The sequence below is a fragment of the Pocillopora verrucosa genome, chromosome 6 (genome assembly GCF_036669915.1).
Source record: "Pocillopora verrucosa isolate sample1 chromosome 6, ASM3666991v2, whole genome shotgun sequence".
In the NCBI taxonomy this organism is placed as follows: domain Eukaryota; kingdom Metazoa; phylum Cnidaria; class Anthozoa; order Scleractinia; family Pocilloporidae; genus Pocillopora; species Pocillopora verrucosa.
In genome coordinates, this window is record NC_089317.1 from 4,041,983 (window position 1) to 4,055,845 (window position 13,863).

Sequence of the window (13,863 nt, forward strand, 5' to 3'; positions counted from 1 at the left end):
TTCTCATAGCCGTGTTGCGTGATGAGAAGGAACTGGGCATCGGCAAACACCTTTTGGACGAGGTCCTGAGGGTAGCCTCGTACTATAAGGCGAGATAAAAATTCTTTCTTCCTTAGCTCAAAAGATTCTTTAACCGAGTTTATTCTCAGTAAGCGTAGTGCCTCTCATTTTACAAAACCCTTCTTAACCGTTTAGCCCCTAAGAGTGACTAGCATCTAATTTCTCATTACAATATTACCCTTTAGTCACGCACTGAGGTCATGAGAATTATGGAAATGATCAACAACCACAGAAGCTCTTGATCATTAAGCTAATTCTCCTTTGTCAGCACCTTAGGAAATGTATAGAGAACAGTGTGGAGAATATGCATACTGATGTTAGGGTGTAAAGGGTTAACACTGAGAAGGTGGCGTGAAGATAACTGTGTGTATCTTAGAACGTTTCTGTCGGCTTGTAATATGTTTAAACATCAACGATTTTGCTATCGGTAAATCTCGGTCCTTAAAACACTTCAGTATCGAGAAAAACAATTTTTTTTATGATTGTTCATTAGTGAATCTAAAGGTGGCGCGGAATGAGTTAGCAAAATCAATGAAGTTGTTGATTTCGGTTTCGGGAATGGTCCGCGCATAAAATATGTCGTCAATGTGTCTTTTCCAAAGAACTGGTTTCTGTGGGCTTGTAGCTAGTTTGTACCTTTTTCTCAATAAGAGCCATGAATATGACTGCAAAAGCTATCGTCATTTTTTTCCCAAAGCTATTGCGAGTGTTTGAAAATAGTTTTTGTGGTTGAATTTGAAAGAGTTTTCGTTATGAATCAGTCTTATAAGGTGTCTCAAAACTGCTGTTGGGATCGAAGGTTTGACTGATAATGCTCTTCGTACAGTTTTGACAGACGACTTTAATTCCTTCTTCCCTCCTTTAAACCCTCCATACAAGAACAAAAAAGAATTTCTTTGTTTTTGCGCGCCGTGTCTCCATGTAGGCAATTGTGTTCCGCAGGTTGTTGAAACTCGCTTCCGTCTTAAGACGCTTAGGGGTTGGTTTTTACAAAGGCATGTCGTGGTCGTTTGGTAACTCTTAGTACTTTTTGGAAGCTAGTTTTGACGAAAGCAAGTCGTCGTTTAATTCTGCACTGGCTCGTTTAGTGCGTGCCTTCACAATGGAACGTTTGGAGGCTGACTGTTTTTCTGGGGAGATGTAATTGGCGAGATCAGTAGCGTTTGGCTGTCTCTTATTTTAGCAAGTATAGCACTGACTTTTCTGTCTCCAATAGTGGCCATGAGGTTCTCAGAAGAACTGTTATCGCAAACTTACTCAGTATTAAGTTCACCGTTTTTGTAAAACGCCAAACATACCACCTCAATTAAAAAAAAAACATAAATTTTTCCGTTTAATCTGTTCCCATCACCATTTTGCGTCTTTATCGAGCGGCACTAACAGAACTGACTCGAGATATTATTTTTTGAAACCAGAGATTAAATGTCCAATCTGGGAACTAATCTGAGCTTGGATACACCACGGCAACTTACTCCAAAAAGGTTAAAACCGGTGGTGCCTGCTACATAAGCTGGGTTCTCAAGTGGGAAATTTAACCTCCTAATCTATCTCTCGATCCAGGTCTCTACTTGTAATTCGTCTGGAACTTAACTTAACAAAGCTGAACAACTTAAACGAGGATGAAAAATTTTTTTCAATTATCGGTACAGTGTAATGGCGGACAGTTAAAACGAAAAATTGTTGCTTATTGAAAAAAAAAAACAACAAGAAAACCATCTCTTTTTTGGCAGTACTTAGAAGGGTGTAATTTCATCAAAAATTAAATCAGAATCGGGTGAACGGGAAGACATTTTCCTCTTTTTTCTTACCTCGAGAAACTTTAACTAAATGTTCTTGTCCGAAAGCTTCCTTAGATGCCCAGTAGCCTCTCGGAAGATTACCCTCCCACCCTCCCCCGACCCCAAGTCTTACTTGTCACCACTCGAGTGGTCTACACACAGAAACCAAGTACAGCAAACAATGTCGCTAGTAAAAAAAAACCTTTATTACAAAATATTTGCGGTTCTATTTACATTAAGCGTTGTTTTTCACTCTGGTGATTAAAAATACTTCGTCTACCTGGTAAGTCTCTTTGACCCAAAATCACAAGTCCAAGGTTAGCATATAGAATGAACGCAGACCTTTGGGGGACGGACTATTAGAAAAGTGTACTGCCCACAGATTTTAGAGCAAAAGAGGGACTGTGGGTAGTCTAGCGACGTTTATGTTCCTTATTGTAATCCAAAACGGTCAGTACAATAATGGAGAGCAAATCACCTAAAACCCGACAACAAGACGCTCGAAAACAATTGTGTCCACATTTCCATGCTCACCAAAAGATACGCTTCGATATCTCGTATGCGTTTGTTTTAAATTGTTTTCGGTATTTTTTTTTTTCTTAGCCAGGTCATTCTTCGGTATCAAACATTTTGACATAACGTAACATCTGTTAGATGTCTTAGATCATTTCTCCGTCTATTAATGGCCTACACCTGCTCAAACGGTTTTGCTTAGTTTTCCTCTGTTCCACGTAGACTACACTTTTTAATGAAAGTTGTGTGCACTTCTGTCTCAATAGAACCAAAGGGGACGTCGACCTCGAGGAGAGAGATGGATTCTTGGGCTTTTCGATACATCGTTAGACCATATTTGCAGCATGTCAAAGGGCGAAATGCTGCTACGCTATTGCTGATTATTCAAAGAAACGTGCAACCAGACTCTTTGGTTTATGTAGATGAATGGGCGGCTTACAAACAAAACCAAAGGGCTTTGGGTTTCAATCAACAAACGGTGAATCAATCGCTCAACTTCGTCGATTGTCCATACTTAACACCTAACTTCTTTTAAATTGTGTTTATCAAACTTCAATGTACTTGGTCAAAATTCCGTAATAACAGCTATTAGTCACTATGTAGCCCTTTTTTCTTTTTTATGTAAACGCGGTGCTTGTGCAAAATCAAATTAGCCTTTCTGTAACCATACTCACCATCTTTTCGCAGACGTTTCCTTCCCTCCGGTTTTTTTTGAGAGGGAAGACGTGTCCCGCTACGCTTAGACGGCTAATATCAAATCATAACGGATGGAATAAAGTTGTCATAACTGAAGTAATTTTTGAGTTTTTTTTTTAGCTAATTTTTGAAGTAATTTTTGAGTAATTTTTGTTTTTTTTTTGAGAGGGAAGACGTGTCCCGCTACGCTTAGTCGGCTAATATCAAATCATAACGGATGGAATAAAGTTGTCACAACTGAAGTAATTTTTCTGTGTGTGGTCTTAAACCATACGTAACAACTTATTGGGGTGTTACTGTTTATCTATGCACTAAAAAAAAGACTTGAACACACAAGCTAAAAGAAAACCCTTTTGTAGAGAAGAAACACCGCGGGGATAGGGGTAGTAAGAAACGAGGTCTGGGACCAAACAACGATGCTCTCACGACTTGCAAAGCGATCGATTTCGCGTCTCACCCAGAGGTTATTCGACTGTTCGACAGTAGGTCAACTTTTCCCGCAAAATTTGACAGCGAACTCTAATAGTGTTTCAAGAACTGAATATTAGGGAGCTTATAAATAAGCAACCACGACGGCGATGCCGAGGATAAAGTCGATTAAAAATTGATTGATATTCTTCTAAAGAATCTCACTGGCTAGATGGATTCTGTATTTCTAAAGCTTAAGGGGTCCTTCCTTCCAGCTTATCATAATCTTTTACCATAAACCATTAATACCGCCTTAAAGAGCTATCCTTCTATGTTATTTCAATTAACGGTTAACTATTTAACTTGAATGTAGGGCTCTTATAACAGGTTTGACAAGAGAAGTATAAGTATGGGCAACTTATTGGCACGAGAGAAAAAAAATCAAACAAATTGCTTGGGTTTGACCTTTGTGCGACTATTAACCGTTTTTTGCTCGAACAATAGCAGAGGCAAACATTTTAAGTTATCGATAATAATCGTGGAAGTGTTATAGCATGTTTTGCTTCTAAAGAGCCATTTACTGACTTTACTACTTTATTTGTACTTGCAATATCGTTCGAATGATTTACCGAAGAGGATCTGCTCTGACTAATTTAAATAAACAAACCATCGAAACGCAGGGAACCGCGCTCCTTTAAGAATACGTTACGCGCAATACGCCACCTTGCTAATACTGGGTCAGAATGAGCCCTGGGATTGGCCGAGCCTGTACCAGGTCGCTAAAGGGGCATGTTGTTTCGCGCGGCCTCGATCTTTGTAGTTGTTTTAGGAGATGCAGAGCCAAGAAAACTTCACAAATTCATTTAAATTTGTTCGTTTGAAAACCTTTTTTCTTTCCATGATGGGTCGGGGTGATCGTTAATATCAGTGTGGGAATGTGAAAATAACCGTAGATATCCCGAAAGGTACAAACATTTTCACGAAAACCTTTTATTTCCAATTCGTGGGTTCGTGCAGAAGTCCGGGATAAGTTGTTACACCTTCCGTTCCATTCCGTTTCACGCCGCCTGGATCCTTTTCGTTTTAGAGTCTCGGAAACTTTAACAAATGTTTAAAAAGGAATATATTTGCAACCTTCTTTCGCTGTATGATGCTACAATAACCGAAGATATCCTGTAAGTTACGTAAATTGAAGAAAATCTTTTATACATACTTCGCGGTAAGACGTTTTGTTCATAACATCTTCAGTTTTCATGACAGTTTTGATATTCAATCTCGCCTGTTTTTCTCTTCTTTGCCCAATTTTCATTGGAAATCAATTGATAGCTTTACTCCGATCGTTTTTTCCACAAATTAACATTTAAGATGTCAATACGCAGATTTGTCGGGATTATCAGATAATCGCGTGCTACCAAAGCAAGAGAATATAAACTCGTGAGAACACAAACTGTATAATATATTCTCTTAACCAAAAGCTATTTATAAAATGCAAGGAAAAATGACTATATTGACTATAAATGGCAAACTACGAAATTGAAATCATATCTAGAGAACAAAACTAAGAAAATATAGCCCAACAACAAGAGTCGTAAGAGAAACAGACGTTGTTTTGCAATAAACTGATTGAAATTATGACCAACTGTGATAAAATTGTGCATACAAAAACGAATGAAGCGAGCACGTTTTGGAACAAACGCGTGTCTCCAATTACAATAACAACAGATGAAAATAAAATGAGAAATGCCAGTAAACAAAAGAGCGAATGTCCCTGATCCCTAACTACGGAAAAGCAAATTCAAAAGCAGGCTAAAAACAAAATAGAATGAAGTTATTTGAAACAGTGAAACATAATAATAACTAAGCGAATTTGCGGGATTTACGCGTTAGAAAACAAGCTTAGCGACTAAAAGCAATTCGGTAATTAACAAGGTCAAGCACATGTACTTAATGCAGCAAACAGCGTAAACAATCCTACCTTGCCAGGAAGAAGTTCTCTAGCTCTTTAGCCTTCTCTCAAGCGAACAGTTCAGCACGGCAGCACAAATCCAACTAAACTACAACCGGACAGTGGACATTCGGGGGCTCCGGTTGTTACAGCGGATTTGGACCCCCCTGGTTCAAATCCGCTAGAGGATATGGACCCCCTTTCCGAACTTTCCTTATTAGCATAGTTTGTACCATATTTGGTAACTAATTCCATCTGAAAGCTTTGTGTCGATGTTTTCTCCAATCACAACACAACACAACATTCCCTAATAAAAGGTAAAGAAAAACAGTCATTTCGTTCCAATTCTGCCGCATTCATTATAGCGAGTCGCACAGTATACGCAAGAACTAAATTCAAACAAACTACTGCATTCGAACTATCGAAATTGTTACAATAATTCTTTGCTTCTTCTGATGCGAATCAACATTGATACGAAACGTCGTAAAAATAGTGGAGACTATTGCGTCAAGTCACAAAAATAACTCAGTCTGATTTTCTAATTAAATAACATTAAACAGTTTCTGAACAAGAACGAAGTAACTACTCCTACTAGAAGTCGTTCGTAAAGCCTATGATAAGTAAAAACGTTTCTATTCTGAACTATTGGAACTCTCAGCTTATTTTCAAATGCAAATCAACATGAATATCTAGGTCTTAAAAAAAGTGGAGACTATTACATTGAACTCAATCTCATTTTCTAATTGTAACGATTATTAACTGTTGAGGGATCCGAAATAATAACTTAACAATTACGAAGACGTCTAGAGTCTGGCGGTCTTCAGACAATGCAGAGCCACCCGCCCTCCCGGGCAGTAAATCCCTAGCGGCTCATTTGCAACCATTCCTCGCACAACTCCCACTGTACCATATCGTCCGGGCATGGAACAATAGCAAAATAAATTGATGTTACAATTTTGTCTCTTATTAGAGTGGTCTAGTAAGAGGACGGGAACGTCAGTTGACAATTTCGCGCGCAGCAAAAATACCGCAAAGAAACTGGTCGAGAACGTCGCCCCGTTGTGTCTCAGAAGTGACCTAGCAGTCGTTACAACGGACCGTCAAAGTTATATTTGTTCTTGAATATCCTAACCTCGGCTCTTTCAAGATCAACATCACCTTTGAATTTTCGGTTTCATTGACCACTTGAAGGACAACAAAATTATCCTCTTTGAGAGTTATGTAACAAGTGCAAACAGAGGATAGTTATAGATACTGCAAGTAAGTTGTTAATATGAATCCACATGGGGATTAAGCTTTGAAATTATTCCATTCCAGTTAATTCTCGAGTCTACTAATTTATCTATCAAATTTTGAAGCCCACTGAATACTTTTTTCCATGATTTGTGTCGCCGTCATTTTGTTTCGTGCCATTAGATTTCAGCACTTCTCGTTTTTCTTCATAATTTTGAAAAGTATAATTTGGAATTGAAATTGTCGTCGTTTTTCCCCTTGTTTATTGAATATTCTTCTCCATCATGACAGTACATCTCTTTTGAGCACCACCTTCTTAGAGTTGCGATGCATTTTGAACGGAGTTGTCAGCAGTTAAGGCGAAACCATATAGAAACCAAACGATCCAACGATGGATTTGTTTACGATGAGTTCCTCTTTAACCATGAAAGAATGAAATGAAGTCAAACTAGTCACCAACGAAACGATTAGACTGAGGAATAAGACTTCGTTCCTGTTTTTGTTGTTGTTGTTGTTTAATTTTATTATTACTACTATTATTATTTTATATATATCTTTTAACGAATAAAGTCGTTTAAGACTGAATCAAATTAATACTGAGATTTAAAAAGCCGTGCCGAAATCAAACTGATTGTCATTTTCTTTTGCAGCGAGAGCATGATTTTCTTATCTCAGTTTTCACTAACGCTGATCAAGAATTTAAGACATAAAAAATGCAAACCCAAGCTATTCCCAAATTTTTATCTCTGGATTCAATTCGTCGAACATTATTTCATCACTATAAGGATGACAGTGACAACAAATAACACCGAATAATACAGAAAGTAAGCTTCGTGATATTTAATTTTGATAAACTTTATCATGAAACAAGTTTATTGATGAATTAATTCACGGTAAAATTAACAGCATCCTATTCTTAGAGTTTTTATACAAGAAATGTATCAAAGAAAAGCTTAAAAGTGAACTGAGCCCTGAAATCTTGGATCCGGCGCTTGCTATCGATTGTGTTTAAGCTGGATTTGGGAATCCAGCATAAACACGATCGATTGGGGAGAACGGCAACGCCAACACTGGAAGTCGAAATATAGTCATGTGCAGACTATCCGCGCGCTTTCCCGTTCTGAAATGACGTTCCCGTCCTTTTGCTAAATCAGTCTATTGAATGTAGCGGTTTTCGACTGTCGCGGAAAAGGTTCGAAACGAGCTTTCTCCAAACATTAAACTAAATGCTTGCGCATTTTCCCTTGGTCAAAAGAAACATCCTACAGGTCATTTCCAGCAGCCAGTTCGCATGCATTGACGATACGCACGTTTTGAATTTAACAACATACTGTAGTACGAACTGGAACGTAAAGTTTAAGCTATTTCTACTAGAACGTTAAGGATGATGTTTTCACTCAGTTTTGTTTGGGGGTCCAAATTCGCAGAGGGGGTCCATATTCGTTAGCGGTTTAGGGCCGGGGAGGCCGTATCCGCTACAGGATCTGGACCGGGGGTCCAAATCTAAGAGGGGGTCCAAATCCGCTAGGACACCGTGAAATCACATTCGAGCTTACACTTGCAGCTGTAAAGGCATTCCTAAGTGATATCATAAGCTTGATGAATCATATAAAAAAAATTCCTGAGAACAAAACGAAATAGTAAAAACTACGCGCCACTATACATGTAGTAACTCGGAGAAATTACATGTCTAGTGACTGTCACACAATCTTAACTAAAGCATTTCCCTGTCCCTTTAATGTAGATCAGAAACGACTGCTGAAAGTAAAACGGTTGGTCTGAATGCAGACCCTTGCCAAAGTATGAAATTCAAATAAAGTAACCTTTTAGTACGCATCAATTCATACTTCATGGATCGACTTACCCTTCACACGATCTTCTCGACAACAGTGCTTCAAACGAAATAATTACGCCCAGGGCACGTAATGAGGCTAAGCAACCGTCCTGAAAAGAGAAAAAGGTAGCTAATGTATCAAATATATGTTTAACATACGCTTACCTCCAAAGGCTCGTGTTAAAATTTTCATATTTATACACATTTAAGCGTGTGAAATACCGTACGTCAACAACCGATTACTGAAGTTTAAGTTACAGATTGAATAACTTTAATTTTCTGTATGTACCTGCGCTTTCCTCGGGTCAAATCTTCACATGGAGAGTGATGTTAGTTTAAACCAATTCGTTTCCCTGTTTCCTGATCTTCCGATAAGAATGATGCGTTCGTCTTCTTATATTTTCGAAATTTTGAAGGGCCGGAACCTTCCCTCCCCCCCCTAACACTCTTAAAAACCCGGCCACGCTCGTAGTTGTGACTTAACCCCAATCAAAACTTCCTTTCTTCTCATAAGCCTTTACGTCTGTTCTTTTGACGTTTCCATCGTCGACCCGTCCAAAGACCGGCTGGGCCAGCAAGATTGATTGTGAGTGGCGGTTTTCCAAAGGTCACTATTATTCCTGTGTCTTATCTGCGATGCTATGAGCCGGTGTGGGGTCTTTCTTATATAACTGCCATAAAAGAACAAAAGGTCGTTTGCTGGTAGTCGATTTATTGCAAACACTATAATATTGAACGTTTCAGTGAAAAGAAAATTTAAAAGAATAGATTTTAGGAGCTAATGTCAGCATGCATCAGAGAAACAGCGTTACCCGAGTTGCGTGACCTCATGTAACGAATATACCAGACCTATGGTATTTCTGTCAACATAATACTTTGTTTTATCATCTAAACTTAATCCCCTGTCATTATTGAAGCTGGCAAAGAAAATTTTTTGGTGAATATTTTTGTCCGACATACTTTTCCTGTGTCGAAAAGTAGCATCAAACAAAGACAGTTTTAACAATGACCGATATGACAGAATGGCAAAGTTTCCACACAGCCCCATACTTCATTATGCATACAGTCCTTTGTTAGAAGAAAACAATAGATTACCCTTGGGACTATTCGCTTTCTTTTCAAGAAGTTGAATTTTTTTTGCACTTTTCAGTATGCCAGTGGAATAGATTATAAATTAAAGAACAATATAAGCGACGGGCCAATTTCAGCCAAAAACACGTCGACAGAGTTGATATCTTTATAAACAGCGATTTGTTTATTTAGCACTCGAGAAAAATAAACTCAAAAACTTTACCTAAAACGGTGGTTTGTTCCCTTAACAATAAAGGTAGGGTAATTTTTAAGTTAAAATTGATAGATCTAAATGAATCAAAACAGAAGTAGAGACCAAACACTTCGAGTTTTGTCCCAATAGCGTGTGATTTGCAATAGGAATACAGCAAAGAAAATAGCCGAACTCCATGAAAATGCACGCTGTATATTTTGGTCTGGCGCGCTCGCTTTTCACGGGCCAAAAATAATGTTTTTACATGATAAACATGAAGAATTGCTCGTTGAAAAGAGCTCTTTTATTTTATGTACATTCGTATACCCCCGATGTTATGGTCGTCTGAAATAAGGCAAAATTCAGCGTACAAACGGAATACAAAATATAATGTACTTTACGCGGGTGGTTACAAACGAAAGAAAGTTTAGTTGGAGAGGAAATATAGTTGGAGAGCTATTCCAAGGGATGAAAAAAATGAATCCAAGATAATTTTTCGTTGTCTAGAACGAGCGTTGTGAAAATGCACTGAAAGCCCGATATAAATTATGCAAATTAGGTACGTTTTGGCCGATTTCGAACTTTCGTATTTTTTGCCAAAATAAAAACTCGCTGGAACTTTTGAATATTATTTTTTAAAACAATTCACCAAAAGGGTCTTTTGGAGCAAATAAAAAAAGTTGAATTTTTGCTTGTGTCGCCGGATTCTTGAAAATTACTGACTTCTCTTAAGTTCTAGGCTTCTTAATGTACTATAGTGTATACGTGCGCACAAACTGGTCTATTTTGCTGATTGAGATTGGTACACTGAAAGATGTCGGTCCTAAACAAAGCACACAGAAATAAATCATGTTTAACTGTACACCAAACTGCTCATCGAGAGGGTCAAAATGCATTTACAACTGTCCTGTTCTATTTTAGAATCGATCAATTTTTTATGAGCATTATATGAGTTCGGAGATGTCGGTTTACGTTATATTCGATGAAACACCCTCGAGTAACTGCCGTATTTTAAAGCAAAAATATTGATAAACGCCGCCCCCGAATAAATGCCAAATCATTACGCGACTCTTATTCGAATAATAGACTCAAAAAAGCAGACCGATGACTACTGAGGGCCTGTTTTCAAGGAGATGGGGAGCCCCAGTTAGGTGAAGTAACCCGCCTAGCTGGGTAACCCACCTGTCCATATAATCTATTATTTCATCTTGATCACGTTTACATGATAGGTGGGGCGACCCGGTTGCCCAGTCTGCTGGGTAGGGTAACCCTGTCAGCAAGGGGGCAACATTGCCATGTAAACGTCTCAAGGTCGGTTAACCCGCCCACGCGGGGCGCCGTTCATGTTACAAAAGGATCAAATAAGGAAAACAACAGCGAAACACGAGTGTGTTAGGACTTTGTACATTTCTTGGTCTTCCCATGCAGAGCTAAAACGTTAAAACATCAATTTTTACATCCACTTAGCAATAAAACCTCGACAGCGATTTAGTCACGTTTTTACTATTAACTCAACACTACATTCACACGTTATGCCAAAGTGAAGACGTTGTACTGTCAGAAACGGTTAACGCATCGAGCTATTGGCCAAAATCTTAGAGGAAAATTAATTACGTTTTTTCTGCAACGTTTTTACGACACGTCCTAGTGACATCTTAAACTCCTTAATTGCAAGTGTGATAACAACCTCGAGAAACTTCATCCTGGCATCCCGGGGTTGTAAGATTGAATGTAAACGCTGGCTATTTTTAGCCCACGGTTAGGCGGGTCACCTCACCTACCTGGGGTCCCCCACATTCATGTAAACAGGCCCTAGGGCAATGAAATACAGGTTGGTGGTTGATTACTATTAGCCTGGAACTTCTTCGACTGCAAAACTGAAGATAGTATTGCTTACGTATTGCAGTCGGAAAAAAAATCGATCAAGTAATAGTGCCAGAAGGGTCCACCAAGTATATCCAGGCACCGGACGTTTCTTGGAACAAGCCGTTCAAGGCCACTTGCACTTAAAAGGAATGATTGGCTGGGTACCGTGGGAATTCACGAAGAAACAGCTGCTGAAATTTGAAATTATCCCCGAAAAGTACCATTTTGGAGTGAATTCTTGATTCTTGAGCAGAGCTACCCACAGAGGTAATAAAAAAAACTCTCTCCAGCTGCATGTTGAACCTTCCCGTGGACGACATGATTCACTGCCCTAAGGAACGACAGCCTTGTGGCAGTGCACGATTATTGCTTCTATCGCAGTTGCAAGTTCTGAGTAAGCAAGGCACAAATCCCTTTGAATGTACCGGTTCTGATTTTGAGAGAGCACATCCGTCATTAAATCTTTTGGATTCGGATCATGAAGAGGACATAGACATTGAAATTGGGTGAACTATGTTCACTTTATTTCACATTAAGTATTGCAGTAGTATTAACACGCAGATTGTGAAATTGAGGACAAGCACTAGAACGTGTTTTTGTTTTTTACAATTAAAATGGTCAGTTACCATACTATTGTTTGCAAAAAGTAAATTGAATTTTAAATAAACGCCGCCCTCGAATAAACATCGCACTTGAATCACGAAAATTTTAATAAACGCCGCGGCGTTTAATCGAATAAACATGATTAGCTCTATATTTAAGAGAGCTCCTTTGAAAGAAATTTTTATAAGAGTTGTTTACAGTCTGTTGGACCAGTTCTATCCAGCAATCTTTCGATGAAAGAATTTATAATTGGTGCCAATCCTGATCTTCCTGCAGCCAGCTAATTTCCCCAAGGTCTTGAAACAGGTAGGAAATCGACAATCATCCCTTCATATCTGGGGCTCTTCTGACTCGTCATTAAGTACTAGGCCTTTGCAGAAGTAGGCATCCGCCGGCACACATTACCATTTTAGAGTTATCCACAACAACTTTGTTTACCTCGTCCCTATTGTCGATTCCCCCCCCCCCCCCCACCCCACAAACCTCCCGTTCAGGAAGCTTTCAGTGATCAAATTTCATTGAATGGCTCTGCAGCTCGCAACAGAAATAAAAAACAATGCCTATGAATGTTTTTTGTCTTGGTTTTTAATGAAAGAGAGACGCTCGAAACTTTGAAGTAATGAAAATCAAAGGGCTCTTGGAGCCAGCTCATTCATGTTATGGCTTAGGTTTGAATTGATTTCTTGGACTTGCTGAATATAGGTGCAGATGAATTCGGTTTATATGAACTTTCAAGACTTTTGGAATAAATTTTCTTTTATTTTTGGGCAGTTGTGTGATAAGAAAACTTGTGCATTCGTAGTGATGGGGATCGGAAAAAAGTTTGTGTGGGCTGGAGGTGGGATGGGCAGAGGTCATTAGGCAGACTACACCCTCAGTTGGCTGCAATATATCTCATAACGCTGACTGCCGCAATAATTATCTATTAAATATTCCTTACCCGTTTCTTGATCTCTTTTGTTTTAAACAAAGCGGCCATTGCATTTGATTTTTAACAAAGCGGCCACAATCGTTCCAAATATAATTTCAAGTCTTCATCTAATCTGATTTTCACATATTAATATTTGCGTAGTCACCAAACCAACGAGAGATAAAACAACCAAAAAAGTTAACAAATGGCCAGTCACGAGGGCAACGCTTGGCTTTTCCCTACAAAAATTCTCCGGTTTCTCATGAAAACCAATGACAATATAAGACACTAAGGGGAAATCAGTATGTGTACACTTCTGAACGTTGAAAATATATCAAGTCGAAAGAAAAGTTCTGGTCTTGGTTCGCATTTTTGTCAGCAAAATGAACACATATCAGTTAAAAAGATGAATTTCTCGAATATTGCGCAGGTTAAATATTCAATAGTGGCATCCATTTACATCCACATCTACTTTTAATAAGTTGGTAAATTCTGTAAAGACATCACGCCAACAAACTCGCGCGGAAAATGAGAATACTAAACGAGGCTTGAAAAAAATTAAGAACGATTGTGATCAAGAGACAGGCAAGGAATATTCCACAATAGTGCAAATAATCGCGAAAGATGATCGCGGAAAAGCACTTGCGTGACGCTCGGTAAGTTGTAAGATGCCATGTTATCACGTATCAGACGAAAAAACAATACAAATTCTCAGTCTGCATTTTGTACCCGGTCTGCGGTCCGTAGTCTGCA

At 38.7% G+C, this 13,863-nt stretch overlaps 2 protein-coding genes across 3 annotated transcripts in view; both read right to left on the reverse strand.

The window, feature by feature from the left end:
- Nucleotides 1-13,863, reverse strand: part of LOC131779387 (NLR family CARD domain-containing protein 3) — a 172,209-nt gene that overhangs the window by 124,241 nt on the left and 34,105 nt on the right. The gene's annotated exons all lie outside the window — the stretch shown is intronic.
- Nucleotides 1-13,863, reverse strand: part of LOC131779991 (NLR family CARD domain-containing protein 3-like) — a 74,248-nt gene that overhangs the window by 45,866 nt on the left and 14,519 nt on the right. The window lies entirely within an intron of this gene.